Source organism: Meriones unguiculatus, chromosome 11 (genome assembly GCF_030254825.1).
Source record: "Meriones unguiculatus strain TT.TT164.6M chromosome 11, Bangor_MerUng_6.1, whole genome shotgun sequence".
In the NCBI taxonomy this organism is placed as follows: domain Eukaryota; kingdom Metazoa; phylum Chordata; class Mammalia; order Rodentia; family Muridae; genus Meriones; species Meriones unguiculatus.
Genome location: NC_083359.1, coordinates 11,742,034 through 11,761,199, shown reverse-complemented (window position 1 = coordinate 11,761,199; position 19,166 = coordinate 11,742,034). Strand labels below are relative to the sequence as shown.

The window sequence follows — 19,166 nt, the reverse complement described above, 5'->3', positions numbered from 1 at the left end:
CTGGGAGCAGGGATCTGGGCCGGGGCGCGGGAAACGGAGAAGAGGGAGCAGGACCCAGGCGCAGGGCTGGGGATCAGAGCGCGGGAAGTAGGGAGCAGGATCCGGGTTCAGGCAGCAGGACATGGGAAACCCAGCCATGGTATACTCACCGCTGCGCAGCGTCCCGGTTGGCGGGCCGCGCAGGCCGGGCCGCCGCGGAAAGGAAAGGCCGGAGCCCTCCGGCTCCCTCCCCTGGGACACTTCCTGCACCGCTCTAGGACCGAGGAGGTCTCCTCATCTCAGTGGTTCGCTTCCCCGCCTCCCGGCCGAGGTGTACGCGGGGGGTGACATCCGACACCCCCGGCCCGCGCGGCCCTCCCGGCCCCGCCCCGCTCCGCGCTCGCCCGGCCTCGGCGCGGGCCCCCGGCTTTAGCTTTGTGGGCCTTCGCGGATGCTTTGGGATGCGCGCGCGCCCCGGCGGGACCCGGGCGCTGGGGGCCCAGTTCGCGAGGCCACCAGCCTGGAAGGCCGGCCTGGGGCGCCGCTTCTCCCTGCTCCTCTCGTGTGGGCGCAGGGAACGGCTGGTCTGGCGGCGCTGGCGAAATGCCAGAATTGGGAGGAGGAGAGATGAGGTGGTGCAGGGGGATCTCCCTGTGACCACGCTTCCACTCTGTGTCGGTGTGGCCCAACCCCTTCCAGCCAAAATTCCATTTCAAAGCCGGCGCTTCCAGAGCCATCCAGACCAGCACGACTGCAGAAAGGCAGACTCGACGACGGTCCACTGTGAACGCCGAAGCCTGGGCCGGCGCCTTCGTGCCTTGGAGAGGATCTGCAGTTTTCTCTGTTTAAGGAAGGTTGTAGCGCTCTGTGTCCTCCTGAGCGCTAGGACGGTCCTGGTGAGTACCAAGAGAAGGTTGCCAATCCTGAGAGTGTGAATCAGGGAGCTTGTTGCTGGCTTAGTAAAAGATACACTGCGGGACAGACTTTTACTTCAGTCACGGAGAGTACGGGGCAACCAAGAGCTAGGGCATCTGGACCGATCCCTGCTGTATCTACCCTGTGCTGAGTAGAGTCGGTATCCTCTCCACGTCTGTCCTGCAGGGCTGGACAAAGGAATCGGACGGTCAGAGGAGAGAGGCAAAGGAAGTTCTGCCTTAGAACTGAGCTACTGTGCTGATTTTCTTCCGATTCTCTTTCAAGGATACTTGGAATAAGGTGGCTTGACGGAGACACCCCACCACCAGCCGACTGCTTTTGTCTTGTGGGCCTACGTGTTTCCGTTTTCTTCTAATAACTAGGGTGATTACTTCCTACTGGTAGGTGTCGGGTCGAAAGTCCAGCTTTTGTGACATTAGGAGATGATCCAAGTGGTTGAAGGACCGGTTATTTGTTCCCCAGGCGCGGCAGATCTGAGCCACCGTCACCCAGGGCTGGGACCCGAGGCTTGGGGATAGCAGCAGGAGCCACCCTCCCTTATCTAGGTTTGCAGATTCGTGGCAATCCCCTTTCAAGGACAGCAGCCAAAAAGCACAGCCTAGAGCAACCAAGGACCCCCACGTTGTCAGGCATAGTGATTAACCCAGCCGAGCATCCTGAAGGGCCGCTGTTTAAGCTCCTGCCTGGTGCCTGCTGAGTACCTGACTTCCTGCTCAAAGGCTTGCCCATCTGAGCCCTCATACAGGTAAAACGCAGGGCCAAGAGATGGCTGGTACACTTAGTGTGTGTGTGTGTGTGTGTGTGTGTGTGTGTGTGTGTGTTTTCCACACACACCTCCCCTTCACTTCCTTCCCCTGACTCCATACCTCTCAGCCGGGTCCCTCCCCACTGTTGGGTAACTGCCTGTGACTCCACCTGTGCCTTCATTTTCTGTTTCTTCTTCATTGAGCCCCACACAGGGACTAATAGACTGGGTCTGGGAATCCTAGCACCTGTGTTAAATCACGCCCATCAAGGCCCCGTCAGGTGAGCTCAGGTCTGCCTTTCTGTGCTCCAGGTACCTCATATAGAAGACGGATGCTATCTGCTTCATTTTGGGGTCATTCGGGAAAGGTGTACTGAGCATCTACAAGGCATCTGCAGTTTGAAGCTCCCGTCCAGATCCCAGGGTGCCTCTGTACACACCACTGGCCATCTGTAGGGCAAATAATGAGCAAAACCAGATAGATGCTGGTTTGCAGAGCCACAGGAAGAATCCACAACGGCAGCAGCCTCGAGACAGGAGTGCTGATCGGGGTCCAGGAATTGTTGCCTCCCTGTATTGAAGGGTCAGGTGGGTCAGACATCCTTGCAAAGGTGGTCTTTGAAATGAAGGAGTTGAGGTATTGGGGCTCTGGGGTAGTACTCTAAAACAGGCAGGGTTCTGTTAAGAGTTCCAGGTGTACCCGGAGTTCCAGAAGTACCTGATGACACTCAGCTTGTAACCCCTGCTCTGTTGTCACCGGTACATGCAGTTCCAATGACACCCCCCATCTCTGTTACCACTAATCAGACAGAGCGACAGCTTTGAAGTGAGGGAGACTTTTGCTCTTGTCAAGAATGAGAGACAGACTGGAAAGTCAACTTCTCAACCCTCGGGTATGGTGGTGAAATCAATGAGGGAGGTGTGTGCCTTCTTGCATTCCTACAATCCCAGCACATGGGAGGCCCAGGCAGGAAGAGGGAGAGTTGGAGGCCAGCCTGTATTGTGTTGGCCTGCAACTAGTAACTGGCCAGCCTAGGCTACATGGCCGGACTCTTACCTCAAGGGGAAAAAGTGAAGATGGGGGATTAACTAATAAAAAGAAATGTTTCGGGGCTGGAGAGATGGCTCAGTAGTTAAGAGCAGCTCTTCCTAAAAGGACCCAGGTTCAATTCCCAGCACCCACATGGCAGCTCACAACTGTCTGTAACCCCAATTCCAAGGGATCTGACACCTTCACACGTAAAATAAAATTAAATAAGTTATTAAAAAAAAAAAAAAAGAAAAATCTTCCTGGGCAGTGGTGGTGCATGCCTTTGATCTTAGCACTCAAGTGGCAGAGGCAGGATGATCCCTGAGTTTGAGACCAGCCTGGTCTACAGGGTGAGTTCCAGGGCAGCCAAGGCTACATGGAGAAACCCTGTCTCGAAAAAGGAAATAAATAAATAAATAAATAGATAGATAGATAAATAAATAAATAAATAAATAATAAATGTTAATTTTCTTCTGGGGTTTCCGGAAATTTTCCAGTGTCCCTCTGCATTCCTTATGATCCTTGGCAACTATTAACTGTCAGGAGATAGGAGACACTGTTCATCCTGCAGGTGGATGATAATGGAGAGCTTTATCTTAAGTTAGCTTAGCTCTAGCTAGTTTGAGCTGACCCACCAGAAAAGGTACTTTGGCCTTTTGACACCACCCAGCTCTCTGAAAGCGTTAGTGAGAGGTAGAAATTTAGCTAGGTCACTGAGGCAGAACTCAGGGTGACATAAGAGGAACCTAAGAAAACCCAACTTCAAGAAGCTAGAAGGGGAGGGGTGAGAAGCACATGCCTTTATTCCCAGCACTCGGGAGGCAGAGGCAGATCTGGTCAAGGCCAGCCTGGTCTACAGAGTGAGTTCTAGGACATCTAGGGATACATGGAGAAACCATGTCCCCCCAAAAAAAAGAAGTTGGAAGGGGAATGAAATAATAAATGAGATCAGGGACTGGGGATAGAGTACTTGCCTAAAAGGTACAGGTACAATCTCCAGAAGCATATAAATGGACATACAGGACTAGAGATGGGAGGGTCAAAAGTTCAAACCTCAGCTACCCAACTAATTTGAGAAGTGAGACCCTGTCTTAAAAATCATGGTATGGAGCCAGGCTTGGTGCACACCTGTAATCCCAGCACCCAGGGAGGCAGAGGCAGCGGGATCTCTGTGAGTTTGAGGCCTGCCTGGTCTACAAATCGAGTCTAGGACAGCCAGGGCTACACAGAGAAACTCTTTGTCTCAAGAAAACAAAAAAATCATGGTGTGACCAGAGGTGGCCATGATCCTATAAGCGACCCTAATTAAAACTTACTGGGACACACACACACAATATATATATATATATATGGTGTCATTCATATATATATGTTTATATAATGACAGAAGGAAGTAGAGATGGGAGGCGGCAAAGAGGGTAATGGAGATGGACACAATCAAAATACTTTATTTGTATGTATGTATGTGTGCATATGTATGAAAATGACGATGAAACCCATTGCGTGTTAATAAAAGCATTTAAAACTATGTATTGTCATCAAGTGACAGATCCCTTGAGAAAAAAATAGGAAAAAAGCCAAGAAGATAGGCTTGCTTGCACAGCCAGACTGAATAATGCTAGGTCAAACTCAATGGCAGGTTGGTTTGGGCTTTTTGTTTGTTTTATTAATTGCACACATTAAATGATGGGCATAGCATTGCACACTCGTAATCCCTGTACTCTGGAGGCTGAAGCAGGGAGGACCAGGCTTTAAGGATAGCCTGGAATATCAGTGAGACCCTGTCTTCTTAAGTGGGGGCTGAGGATGTAGCTCCATTGCTGCAGTGTTTGTCAGTGTGCGCCAGTCCCTAGATTAAATCCCCAGCAGAGCATAAAACCAGGACGGTGACGCATGCCTGTAGTCTCAGCACTTTGAAACTGGGGCCGGGAGGATCAGGAGTTCAAGGCCTCGTCTCCTGTATAGTGAGAGTGGGGTCAGCTTGAATTGTAGTTCAGTTCAGACATGATACCATCTGAAAACAAAAATACAAGTTGATGAGCTGCAGAGTACCATTTTCATGCATACATGCATCGAGTAATATTGTATGTACCCGTCTTTCCCCACGTCCTTCCTGGTCTCCAGGAAACTCTAGATTAGATTGACTTGTGTTTGTATGTATTACTGTTTTGAGACAGGGCCTCGCTGTGTAGCCTGACTGGCCCGAACTCGTAGATATGCTGTCTTCCTGTGCATTTTGATTAAAAGCGTGTGCCACTGCACCCACTCTTGACTTCCTTTAGAGAGTTTTATTTCGTTTATTTGTGCAGTGTGGGTGCACAAATGGAATGTATGTCAGGGCACCCTTTGGAGGTCAGTGAACAACTTGCAGAGAGACCTCTCCTTCCGCCAGTGGGTCCTAGGGACTGAACCCTGCACACCAGCTTGCCAGGAAGTTCCTTTGCCCACTGAGCCACCTCAGCAGGGCAGCTTATTCTTCTTTTTAACCTTTTGTGTGTGAGAGAGAAGGAAGTGAACGCGCGGTATCTTTTCCTGTGTTTCCATTTCACTTCACTTCCTGGTCTGTCCCTTTGGCAATAAGTGATGGAATTTTCTTATTGACGCCTGAATAAAACTCCACTTTGTACAAACACTTTATTTTCTTTATACTTCGGCATATATTACCAGATTTTCTTTGTACGTTCAGCTGTGGGATGGCTCGGAAACTGATTCCATGTCTTAATGATAATAAAAGTGGAAGGCTGGAAATCTCTGTCCTGCTTCAGATGCTACCTCACGACACTCATAGCTCTTGGGTTGCTGGAAGTGAGTAGACAGTCTTTAGGAGGCTAGGCCAGATACTGAGGTGGCCAGTGAAAAGTGGCTGTTAAGGCCTAAAGATAGCCCAGGATAATTTGGCTTTGGATCTGTAACATTCCAACTTTGCACAATCAGGGAAGTTTTGAATCAGTCTGTCTGCGTTGTTGAGCCTTCAGAACAGATGTGTGCCTGACCTATTGCCCTGTCCTCCTTCCCACCCTTTTCTGGGATCTTTTTCACTCCTAGAGGTGGGGGAGGTAAGAGGTTGCTGATGGCTCATTGTTGAGGCCACAGAGGCCCTTGGATGCACTGAGAAGCACTAAAGAACCTGGAATGTTAGTTACGCAGGGGTGTTCCATAACAGAGGAGATAAGAATCAAATCCCTGCATTCTCTCCAGAAGGCTGGGGATGTCTTTGTTAATGACCTGGAGACCTTTTGCTGTCTGGAGGCAGCCCTTAACCAAATTCCCCAGAATGAATATCCCAGACTCTTTCCTCCCTGGACTGTTATCTATCCTTAGGAGAAAGGTCACATTTACTTAATGGTCTATGCTGTCAGTCAGAGACCACTCTAGACTATAGGCCTTATAGAGCCCACCCTCATGGTATTTGTAAAAGAGTTTCTCTGTAGTCATACCTTAAGCTTTAGCGTACACCTGGAATTGGACTGATTGTTGCCTGGAAAGCATTTTCCAAATCGTACTGTGTTTTAAATACGCTGACAGGGAACTGCCTGGCATCAGACTCCTTAAAGTTGACAAAAATCAGTCTACATTGGGTTTTCATTCCTAACTCTGCATGGCTCACTTCCCTATCTGATGCCTGCAGGGACCCCCTCAGCTCGAGAGGGGGGGATGCAGAGAATGGACCCCATCATAGAGATCCAAAAGGATAACTTAGAGGGGGCGGGTGAAAAGGACCTGGGTTGAGGGGCCTTGTCTGACAGGCTAGGGCACAGCCCACCAGCAGAAGGTGTGATTATCATTACTTGGAGGGTATTCTTGTGACTACGTTAGTTAGAGACAAGCACAGTTCTATTCCATTCCTCCTGCAGTCTGAAGGGTTCTTTTTCCCCTTAGTGACCTTCACTCTGGCCAAATGAGTTAGTGGCTTCAATAAAGAGACATTTATTTATTTCCATTATTTTGTGTCTATGAATGTTTTGCCTGCATGTATGTCTGCACATCATGTGCACGCAGTGCCTATAGAGGCCACACGAGTGTGTCAGATTCCCTGGGAGTTGTGAGTTGACAAGTGGGTACTTGGAATTGAACTTGGGCACCCAATGCTCTTACTCATCTCCGAGCTGTCTCTCCATTTTGAGGTAGGATCTCACTATATAGCCCTGCCTGGCCTGGAACTCTCTATGTAATACCAAGCTAGTCTTGATCTCACCGTGATCTGACTACCTCTGCTTCCTGAGTCCAGCCTGCTCTACAGAGTGAGTTCCAGGACAGCCAGGTTTACACAGAGAAACCCTGTCTCAAAAAAAAAAAAAAAAAAGTTAAAAAAAAAACAAAAAACAAAGCTGATTTATGAGGGATATTCAGATTTTAAGGAAAGGATTGGTACTAGTAACTGAAGGGTAAATATTTTGGTCCTGAGTAAGCAGTTTACTTACTGTCTTAACAAGCTGTCCTCTTGGAAAACACAGGCCATCTCTGGAAGCAATTTTGGCCTTATCAGCAGTTACCAAAGTGTTCTGGACAGTGTCTGGACAGGCAAGCAGTCCAGATCTTGTCCATGCTTTCTCTCACATACCTCCATGGTTTTCCCCTTTGTGTTCTGCCTCAGGTTATAAGAACTAGCCTTATCTCCTTGGTGCCTGGTTGAGGTGGAGTGCTAATAGCCTGTGAGTGGATACTCAGGCATCTGGAAATTAGGAAGCTTTAAAAAAGTCACAGGGGGCTTGAGAGATGACTCAGAGGTTAAGAGCACTGTCTGCTCTTCCACAGGTCCTGAGTTCAATTCCCAGCAACCACGTGGTGGATCACAAGCATCTATAGTGTGATCTGATGCCCTCTTCTGCAATGCAGGTAAACATGCAGATAGAGCACTCACCTACAAGAAAGAAAGAGAGAGAAAGAGAAAGAAAAAGATTTATAAAGGCCAGGCAGGATGGCACACACTTTTGATCACAGTACTCTCACTCTTTCTAGTTTTTTTGTTTGTTTGTTTGTTTTTGTTTTTTCTGAACTCTGACCGGCTGGTTCAACTCAGCTGTTGTGGTTCAAACTCCTCTCCTAGCTGACTGATGAAATCTGACTTCTTTCTTGGCCTCAAAATAACTCTAGCAATCTGGTCTAATCTTCTGGCTCCTTCTCATTCTCTAGCTCGTTCTGTCTTCACCTGTGTCTAGTCTGGTCTCTCTTCAACCCTTCTCTCTAAAACTCTCTGGGGGGAAAAAAACAAAAACAAAACCTCTGAACCCCACTAACTGAACTGCCACAAATTCAACTGCCTCTCAGCTTATTGACCCAACCCAACTGCCTGAACAGCGCTGATGAGAACTCAGAGATCTGCTTGTGTCTGTCTTTGAACACTGGTTTTAAAGGCATGTACCAACATACCTGGACCTGAACTTTACCTGGAACTTGCTCTATATCAGGCTGGCCTTAAATTCAGAGATCGGCTTGCCTCTGTCTCCTGGGATTAAAGGCCTGTCTCTATTCCAGCTGGATCACACAGACCTAGAAGGTTTTTGGGTGTGATCTCTTGCCAGAGCAGCCCTGTTCTGAAATAAAATTCCTCTACACTTAGGCAGGTGGACCTGGGCTATGTATGAAAGCTAGCTGAGGGAATAAGACAGTGAGAAGCATTCTTCCCTGGTTCCTGCCTCCAGTCTCCTGCCTTGGTTAACTTGATGGTAAGTAAACCTGTAAGATGAAATCAATATCCCCCCACCAAGTTGCTTTTGATCATGGTGTCTAACACACACACAAAAAAAACAAAAAAACGGAGAATAGGTGGCTAACTTTTTTGTATTTGTAAGTGTGAGACAGGGTCTCATGTAGCCAAACAAAACCTCTGGTTCTCCTGCCTCCACTTTCCAAGTGCTGGGATCATAGCTGTGTCCTGCCATCATAGCTGTGTCCTGCATCATAGCTGTGTCCTGCCATCATAGCTGTGTCCTGCATCATAGCTGTATTCTACATCATAGCTGTGTCCTGCATCATAGCTGTGTCCTACCATGCCCCTTTTTTTTTTAACACCGTTTCAGATGGAACTCCGGGGTTTTGAGTGCTAGGCATGTACACTGAGCTACACCTCCACCCTGGCCTTATGTTACTGGTTTTGTGCAGAATGGAACCAATCCAAACACTTAAACAGAGGTGTATGTGGAGATTCAGTTCACTTAAGGAAGTAAGGAGCAACTCACACGCCTGAACACTTACCAAGGAGAGAAAGTGTGGAAACCAGGATGGCCTGCAGAGAGAATCCTGTTTGCTGCTGCTCTGTGGGCAGACTCAGGACATCAGCTTTGCAGTGTTAAAGCATCCACTTTGGGAATGATTTTGCTTCCTCATCAATGGTTCCTTGGCCTGCCTGACAACTACATACATATAAGTTTAAAAAGAAATTAAAAAAGAGTGAGCAAGACCAGAAGAGGTAGGCTTAGCCTCAATGGTGACCTCCCTTTGTTGGGGTCTGAAAACCCAAACTAAGCCCAGCAGGCACAAGAGTCCAGCAAAGCAAGATCTTTATTTGAATTGAGCAGTAGAAACTGATGAGTCCCGGACAACAGCACAGACTCAGGAGCTAACTGCATCTTTGAAGGTTCATCTTAATAATTATTTAATCAGATGGCAAAAACTTACTGCACTCAGGCCACTACTGACTGATCGGGGCTGGAAAATGAATGCGAGAGCTGAATTTTGACCCCAAGCCACAGTGCTACTGAGTTTTTAAGCTCAAAACTCACAAATAACTGTGCCAAGTTACAGTTACACAGTTTCACCAATCAGAATCATTTGTTCTTTCCCAGTTAGGAATAATCATAATGTTTTGGTGAACAAAAGATGGCTATGGAGGGAATTGACTAGTCCTCTGGAAAGCCCTGCTAGAGCCTGGGAATTTGAGCTTAATTTTACCTTATGATCAAAATAGAGTCTGGAAACAAAATGGCAGTACTTAAGATAAAGCTCATAAGATCCCATACCTCCAAATAGAGAGGAAGCTTCAGTCCTCAAATTGCTACATAGGGGAGCTGCAAGCAGGGAACACATGCCCTGGGAAGGGGGCTACTGGCTGGCTGGGACTTGCTATGTAACCCAGAATGGCCTTGAACTCACAGCAATTTTTCTGTCTCTGTTTCCAAAGTGTTAATATTACTTTTTTTTTTAATTTGCTGCTTCTATTAGCAGACAATTTATACTAATAAATTACCATCAGACTTCATAATTGAGTCAAAACAGGCTACAATAGGTTCAGGACGACATTATCTGTGATTTATGGAACCAAAACACACGGTCATGACTCCCAGTTTTGTGTCTCCTTCTGTCTGGGTGGGAGATAATGATGTAGAAGATTTACCGATAAACTTGCTTAGAAAATACTAAGTTATACAGAAGTGAATTTAGCTGAGGGAGCATGGCTTCAAACTAACCAGACTTCTTAGACATTGTAGAAGATAAGGGATCTAGGGATGTACTTCCAACATAATTAGGACTCAGATTCACCAATGATCTGTTCCCTTTGGAATTTGCTCACCAGCTGTGCCTAGTCATTAAGTCCCATTCCTCTTACCAGGAAGAGCGGAAATCGGCCAGGCATCTCGAAGAGCATGCCTAGGAGAACATCCACTCCCCTCTCTCTCTCAAAGATGGTTGTGATAGGATTTCTGCTCTGGAAATCTTTCCATTTGCCCAATAATGACCGAAACTCGCAGTTTCTGTCTCTGTGAAACCTGTTAATTTGCTCAAAGTGTAACTCGCAGTGAGAATATGCAAAGCCATCTACAGATAAAAGCGTATGTAAGCCTGGCTGTGGCGATGCACACGTTTGATCCTAGCGCTCAAGAGGCAGAGACAGGCAAGTAGCTGTGAGTCTGAGGTTAGCCTGGTCTACAGAGTGAGTCCAGGACAGAGAAACCCTGTCTTGAAAAAAAAACCAAAAAATGAAAAACAAAAAGCCATTCCTTGCTCACCTCTTTGTCTGACCTAACGTCATACAAATAACAGTCGAAGCCTTTTGGACTGATTTAGCAAAACTCTAGTTTCTACCAACCCCAAGGCACAGAGTGTCATCAGACAACCTCCCAAGCCTGTGCCTGAGATTTCTCTGCTTTGCTATAATTGTTCACTTAATGTTCCCACCAAGGTTGGTTTGTGACTTTCTTTGTTCAGCTACTATAAGAACATCACCTGATAGAGTACCTCAGTTTTACAAACAGAAGTCTTAGGAGATTACAGCTGACCTTGTTCAACCATTATTGGACGGTTCAGAAAAGAATGTCTGTGGAGAAAGCCTGTCTCCCAAGATGGCCTGTCTTACCTTGGGCAATTTCAGGATGGGAAGACTGCAGACCACAAGTCGACCCCTGAAGCTGTATCGTCTTCATTCCCAAGACTCCCACCACCTCTATAAAGGGTCCCTACACAGACCTCCCTGTTTCCCCACAGGAATGAGGCTGCCCCCCACAGGGTGTGCTAATAAACACACTCTGATCTGTTGATATCTGTCTCCTCTGTATTATGCCAGGATCAAGGGACCCTCAGAGACCACCAGGAGACAACTCGATGCAAGAGCGAGAGAGCTTTATTACAAGAGTGATTGAACTTGGGACCCAAGTCTCACTGACACAGCAGTAGAGAAGTGGGACCTTGGGTGAGCAGGGTTTTTAGAGGGAAAAATCACCAGCAGGGGGTTTCCATGACAGTAAGCAGGAGGGTTCATGCCTTGAAGTTACAGGATTGGGTAAAAGCCATAGGGGTGAGGTGACTTTTTACATAATAACAATTGCCATTCTTCTAAATTACATCTGGAATGTTGGGGAGAATTTTCCCAAACGATTCTCATTGATTATTGCTAGGGAGATTGTCTCTATTTTCTATCAAGTATTTATTCTCTGATATTCCCTAGAGGCTGTTGCTAGGAGAGTTAACTTTGTTTTCTACCAAGTGCACATTCTGTGATATTTCCTGGTACCTGAGTTCAGCTCCCGGGCAAGATGGCTCCTCATTTCAAAATGGAGTCACCCAGGCAAACTTAAACTCTTCACTCTGCCTTCTGATTCTTCCCGCTCTGAAATCTAACATCAAACTGTCACCACATAGGACATGGAATCTAGGGTAACCCAAATCTTGTTCTGAGGCCAAAGTCACTCATATTTGGCTTCAGAATAAATTACTTCTTATCCTTTTCAAGGTGAGAGCTGTGGTTATTTTTCAACAATGTTCAGATTCTAGAATCCATGGCTGTTGGAGCTGAGATTAAGCAGAATTTCACCTTCTAATTTCTAGGGTGAAATGTTTCTTTTTCTTTGTGTGTGTGTGTGTGTGTGTGTGTATGTAGTCCTGGCTGGCCTGGAACTCTTTATGTAGACTAGGCTGGCCTTGAGCTCATAGAAATCCACCTACCTCTGCCTGCTGAGGGCTAGGATAAAAGGTGTGGGCCTCTACAACTGGCAAAAATAAAAGACAAAACTGTTCTTTGCTTTCAGGAACCTTCAAAGCTGGGCATGGCAGCACTTACATACTTTCTGCTTAGCACAGAAGCAGAGGCAGAGGCAGAGGCAAGGGAATTGCTGCAGGTTCTAGGCTAGCATGACTTACATAGTTCCGTGTGATGTATTTCAAAAACAAAACAAAACAAAAAAACAAAGCAAACTCCACAAACAAACTATAAAGTAGAAAGAACCGCCTTTCCAAAGAAATCGAATGCCTTGCTGTCTGCTTTTTGGTTGTAGAGGTGGAGCCTATTGAGTAGATGAGTCACGGCCTCCAAGGCCCCTGTCTATACTCACTTCCTTTGCTGAAGGGAATGATCTAGATCTGATACTTGCCTACAACTCAGTGGGAGCCTGTGATTTAGGGAGGAGACAGTGTTACCTCCCCCCCCTTCTCTTTCAGAAGTTCCTCAGGTCAGTATTTCTGAATGGCTCCTTCCCGGCAGAGGCAGAATACCACTCATTTGTGGGGAGAGAAAGTACCTTTATATGCTATTTGCAAGCTTTGCCTGTCTTTACTGAGAACAGGAGACCCTCCCACGCTGCACAGTTTTTTTGTTTTTTTTTTTTTTTGAAGGCTCTCCTCCGGACGTTGGGAAGTCCTTCTAAGAAAGCAAGCCTTTCTTCACCTTTGAAAGGCTATTCAGATCCATACTGTGTGAACCGGCTTTATATTCAGCTTCGTATTGTGTGAATCGGCCTGAATAGTCAGGCAAAATCTGCATGTGATAGTACCCCAAAGGGCACACAGCTTTTGAAAGGTATTCAGAACAATAACGAGAGGTAAGAACCTGAGGAAAGGGTGTATGAGGAGTCTTTAAGTTTTAGAATACATGGCAAGTTCCCACAACAAATGGCTCCCCCACCCCACCCCATCCCAGGATTACTTCCTGAAGTGCTTTTTATCCCTGGTACACATCAGGAAATACATGTAGTAGTTATACTCAATGTGTTTCCTAAGACACACACAGTATCGCACACCTGTAATCCCGGCACTGGGTGCCATGTCAACCTAGGTTACTTAGGGAGACCCTGCGTTTTGTTTAAAGTACATTTCTTCCTTCCTTCCTTCTTTTCTTCCTTCCTTCCTTTTCTTTTTTTCTATCTTTCTTCTTTCTTTTTTTGAGACAGGGTCTCTCTCTATAGCCCTGGCTGTCCTAAAACTCACTATATTGACCAGGCTGGCCTTAAACTCACTACAGTGATCTGCCTACCTCCGCCTCCTGAGTGCTGGAATTAAAGGTTGTTAATCCCATAGATTTGAGGAAAAAGATTACCAATCCAATTCATGACCAAATTAATTAAAGCAAACTTTTTTTTTTAATTCATGTATGTGGGCTCTTTCTCCTTAAAGGTGAGATTCAAGAGATCATCATGGATATGGGTAAAATAAGTTTTTGTTTGTTTGTTTGTTTTTATAGTTCAGGAGTAGCAGATTTCAAATGGGTTTGTTGGACAAATACGCAGGGTTACAGAAACAGAACATAAGCATAACAAGTTTGTCATAACAAGTGCCCGAGACTAACAAAAACAACCAAAATGGTTTGGGAGATGGGCTGGAGAGATGGCTCAGAGGTTAAGAGCACTAGGCTGTTCTTCCTAAGGTCCTGAGTCAAGTTCCCAGCAACCACATAGTGAGATCCAGTGTCCTCTTCTGGTATGCAGGCACACATGCAGACAGAACACTGTAGAAATAATAAATCTTTTTTAAAAGGAAGGAAAAGAAAAACAAACCTCCTGAGACAAAGACATGGTTTCAAGGTGGTCATAACAAGACAGCCATACCAAGGTGGTTATGACAAGATGGTCATAACAAGCTGGAACAAAGACCTGGTTACAAGGTGGTCACAGCAAGGTGGTCATAATAAGGTGGTCATAACAACCTTTTGAAACAATGGCACGGCTGCCATTTCCTGGAACAGGCAATACAGAACCATGTGTAGTTAAGGTTAAGGTGGGCAGAGCCCAATCCTTGAGAAACAGGGGTTTAATCATAAACAGGAATGAGCCTATTTTGTCCTCACTGTAAGATGGATTTCAACCCTAAGATGGAGGCAGGCTGGTTTATCAAGCTGTGACTCACCACACCCAGCCTAGGTTGCACTTCTTATCTGTATTTACTTTTGTTTTCTTTTGTTTATTACTATGTCTTAGCTTTTTAATTTTTTTGAGATTTATTTATTTTCTTTTATTTGTCCGAGGGTTTTGCCTGCATGTGTGTATTTGTACCATGGGTGTGCTTGATGCCTCAGTAGGTCAGAGGCATGGGATCCATTGGAACTGTTTTAGAAAGCTGAGGGTTTTGTTGTTGTTGTTTGTTTTGTTTTGTTTTTGAGACAGGATCTCTCTGTGTAGCCTTGGCTGTCCTAGAACTCACTTTGTTGACCAGGCTGGCCTCAAACTCAGAGATCTACCTGCCTCTGCCTCCTGAGTGCTAGGGTTAAAGGGGTGCATCACCACTGCCCAGCAAAGCTCAGGCTGGCCTCAAATTCATTATTCCAAGAGTGACCTTGAATTTCTGGTTCTCTTGTCTCCCTGTTTAGTTCTGGGATTACAAGCATGCACCACCTCACTAGGCTTATGCAGTGCTGGAGATTGAACCCGGGGCTTCCAACGAGCACTTTGTTAACACAGCCGCAGTCTCAACCCCTGTGCTGTCAGTTAAAAAGTGTGAAACAGTATGGGAAAAGATCACCAGTTCTTAGCCGTATGTAGCAAATGCCTCCCCCCCACACACACACACACTACCTGCCCAGTAGCTATGGAATCTACCTTTTTTTTTTTTTTTTTGTAAGATCCTTTGTGGGTTCATCTCCTCTCTTCTCCCCTTTTTTCTTTAGGTGCTGGAGGTCCTGCCTAAGTCTCTTCTCCCCTCCTCCACTGAAATGCTAGCCAAATACTCAGCAATACCCCAGGCCTGAGTGGGTTTCCTAGACAGGAAGCTGGAAAGCCAGCTTTGGGAGACATAAATGAAAAAAGTCATATACCTCAAGCTCTCTTCCAGCCACTGTATTTCAGGATGGGACAGAAGAAAATGTTCCAGACAAGAAAGGGCAATCAACTCTGAGAGACAGACCCCCAGACGCCCAGACGCCCAGGACTCAGAGGTGGGTGTTTACATCCTTGGCGCCTTTTCATCAAGAATTCCTAGGAAAGCAAAGACACGCGAGGCTGCACACTGCGGAAGAACTCTGTGGTGCTGTAAGAGCGCCACCGTGCCCTGCCATGCATGTGCAGTACCTGCAGAGGCCAGAAGAGGGCGCCGTATCTCCTTAGACTGGCGCTAGAGATAGTTGAAAGCGGCCCTGTGGGTGGGGAAACTGAACGCGGGTTCTCTGGAGGAGCAGCCAGTGCTCTTAACTGTTGTGACGTCTCTCCAGCCACCCCCACACCCCCCACCCCACCCCACCCCGGTTTTAAGTTTCTCTAGATGCGTAACCATCAGTAGCCAGTATCAATATCCAGGAACGTCTGCAAAGCCTGGCTGAGGAATTCCTTCCCTTTGCCCTTCATTCCTTAGGACAGATACAGAAACACAGTCAGATACCGATGAAGCTGAGTCCTCTTAGAGGCCGCTGCGGGAGAAACAGAGCTCGTGCGGTGTAGCAGGAACTCTGTGAGTCGTCAGGTAACCCACCGGCGTGCGGATCTCAGTCTTAACAATTCCTCAGGGTCTAACTCCTCCCCCAACTTTCTACCCAGTAAATACATCCTGAAAGTAAGTACGCAATTAGGTGAAGGTTTGTCCACCAATAGACTTAATCCTTTATTGCCTCCCTGTGGTGAGTGGAATTGGCGTGGCGGAGCCGAGGCCAAGAGGTGTGAATCCAAAAGGTTAAGGCGGATCTGCCCGGCAGTCGGCCTCTACCGTGGAGGGCCGGGGGTGCAGCCTGGCGCAGTCCATCTCAGAACCAGCACATCTCTGGAAGCAGAGCCAGCTGGGACGCAGCTTCGGAGGCAGAACGGTAGCGGGGGGATGTGCTCCCCACCCCCCTCCCCCCACTCCTAGAGTAGGTTGGTCCTGGTGGAATACCGAGATAAAAGCCCATCCGACCCCTGGGGTTCAGACGAGCAGGGTTTGGTTGGCCTCCTTGGGCACCGCGGAGAACACTTGGCCTTAAGAGATCGGCCATCTTGTCTTTGAGGGCTCAAGGTCATCCCAGCCCTAGACTACCCTTAAAAGATGCAAATTTCGGAGTATTCTTTCTTAGGAATCCGGAAAATCAGAGCGGCACCGCGGTGTAGCCGCAGGAGGCAGATCCCGGCAGTTCTGCTCGTGACCAGCAGAGGGCAGCAAAGACAGTTCCTATGCTGCTCTCTCTTTCCGTCCTTGAAAAATAAAACAACCCGCTGTGACTCTAGAAAGAATTTCAGACTTGTCACCCTTGGAGGCCCAGGGTCACACAGGCACCACACCCAAGCTGCTCCGAGAGAGGGAGTCGTAGAGACGCCCTTCCTGAACCACCAGCGTGGGTCACCCTGGCAGTGTGCTTTTCTGACGAATTGTTAAGCTTGAGATTGGGGAACTGTTGGAAATCTCGGCCTTGTAGCCGGTTGGCTAGAAGCGGCAGTTAAGGAGCATGGAGGGACATCTGAACTCAGGAAGTCTTGCGAGGCTGAAATCTTAGCCCTTGGAGCTCTCTTTGTAACCAAAGACGCCTCTGAACTCCCCCTGCAGGCTCCACTTCCCAAACGCTGGGCTTACCAGCCTGCGCCACCCCACTTGGCAGCCTGTGGGATCTGATGCCAGTTCCAGGTGGGTAATAGAATGGCGTCTGAGTTCCAACGTTTGGGAGACTCTCAGAGCTTCCGTATCCAGAGTTAGGTGAATTAGCCTCACCCTGGGAAAGCTACCTTTGTGATCATGGCTTCTCCCCTGCCTGGTATCTCAACTGACCTCCCAAAGGTGAGGGAAGGGGCAGGCACTCTCCTGTTCCACATAGTGGGTATCTCTCTCTCTCTCTCTCTCTCTCTCTCTCTCTCTCTCTCTCTCTTAGTTTTTAGAGACAGGGTTTCTCTATGTAGCCTTGACTGTCCTTCATCAAGCTGTTAGAACATTAGAACATGGGATTTGGGGTGATTTGAATCTGTTCATGGGCCATGGTCACTCACATTTGGCCTGTGAAAAAACTACTTCGCCTTTGAGGCGTTAGCTGCGTCTTCGTGCTGCCATGCTCCTTGTGAGTGGAGGGCTTTGTGTCTCAGAGACCCTGTCCTCAGGAGCCTGAAGAATCGGAGGTCACGTCATGGCCCGGCATATGAGACATGGAGCAGGATCCTCCACAAACAACCTGTCCCTACATTCCTGATCTCCATAAGCTCAGAACTCCTGGAACCAGAGGAGGTCCTGGACCGCTCTTCCCAGCAGCAGAGGGGACTGATCCCTGCGTCTCCCTGAGCAGGATTTCGGGGCTTCAGCAACAATAGGGCTGGACAGCAGAAGTGTGAATGGTCGCGCTCCTTTCTTCCCCAGAATCACTTCTGATCTTCAGAGGAGGGTTTGCGCTGCTGGCCGGTGGCACCCTGATTTCAGGACTGAAGGCTGTTGCGACCTGATGAGAACTTTCCCTACATAAGTTCACAGTAGGAACGGTAAAGGGCTGTTGCCACGGCTCACTCGGCAGGGTGTTTGCCCAGCGTACCTGAAGCTGTGTTTGACCCCCACCATTGCCTAAAACTGGGTATGGCAGTGTGTACCTGTGATTGCAGCAGGACGCAGAAGCAGGTGGGTCAGAAGTTCAGGGTTATATTTCACTACAGAAACGATTTGAGACTAGCTTGGACTGCATGAAACTCTGTAGTTTCAAAAAAAAACAAACAAACAAACAAAAAAAACAACCCGATCAATCAACAAACAATAAAACAAAACAACAAAAACCAAGTAAAGCAAAGAAACAAACAAACACAACCAAACCCTCCTAAACCAAAACCAAGCACATGAAGGCTCCATCCCACTTCTGATGCTCACCCGCCCACTCACCCATTCTCCTCTGCTTAGTACATAGCAACTACAATGGATGGGGTGGCCTAGAGTGAATGAGGAAGGTGCTCCCCATCCCTTTCCAGGTGCTCCCCACCCCACTCCAGGGCTGGGGAGTGAAACCAGTATAACCCAAACCCTAAAGCAAAGGACCCGTATGCGTTAAAATTTCCCCAGGAATCCAAGGCAGGGGTGGAAAAGGCTGAAGCCCTGGTACAGGGGAGAAACTTATCCGCAGCTGAGACTTCACACTGCTCTGACAGCTTAGCTCACAGTTAAACTGACATGAGCATTCCTGGCTTTCGTTTCACCTTCTCTGTAAATCTATAACTCTGATCAGGAAAGGCAGAGAGAAACTAGAAATCTTTCTCTCCCCTGTTAGGCTGAACTCTAAATAAATCCACATACTTTATCAGTGTCTATATCCTAATTTCTTTGGAATACAGGAAAACTGTTTTTGTTTGTTTGTTTTCTGAGACAGGGTTTCTCTGTATAACCATGGCTGTCCTGGACTCACTTTGTAGACCAGGCTGGCCTCGAACTCACAGAGATCCACCTGCCTCTGGGATTAAATGTGTGCACCACCACAACCCAACTTAATAAAGGGAAATGTATTCATTTACTTTTATGTATACGGTGTTCTGCCTTTGTGCATGCCTGCAGGCCAGAAGAGGGCACCAGATCTTATGAGAGATGGTTGTGAGCTGCCACGTGGTTGCTGGGAATTGAACTCAGGACCTCTGGCAGAGCAACCGGTGCTCTTAACCTCTGAGCCATCTCTCCAGCCCCTTGCAGGGAAATTTATGCGGACAGTGATGGAGCTAAGTGCTAGGCAAGCCCTCACCCACATGAATACCATCCCTTCTCAGTATTTCATCCTTTGCCTTTCTCCCAGAGACCTCAGTCAATCAGATCACACAGCCTTGTTTCCAGTAGCGAGCTTTTATTCTCTGGTGCTCTGGCTTCACACTCTCCTCCGGCTCTCGATCTTCTTTTCTACTCCCTCCATCTGGGGGTGGCAATGGGGGG

General features: G+C 47.5%; 1 long non-coding RNA gene across 12 annotated transcripts; it reads left to right on the top strand.

Annotated features, from left to right (window-relative positions):
* Positions 1 to 739: 739 nt before the first annotated feature.
* LOC110549994 (uncharacterized) lies at positions 740 to 18,759 on the top strand. Of its 12 annotated transcripts, XR_009584422.1 has the most exons (8): positions 740 to 875; positions 1,180 to 1,295; positions 1,378 to 1,660; positions 1,973 to 2,248; positions 7,446 to 7,526; positions 8,251 to 8,356; positions 10,999 to 15,264; positions 15,678 to 18,759. It is a non-coding gene; the product is annotated as an uncharacterized LOC110549994 (long non-coding RNA). The 12 variants fall into 12 exon arrangements; XR_009584418.1 differs by having other exon boundaries at positions 1,180 to 1,660; XR_009584421.1 differs by having other exon boundaries at positions 747 to 875; positions 1,081 to 1,660.
* The last annotated feature ends 407 nt before the right edge of the window (positions 18,760 to 19,166 follow it).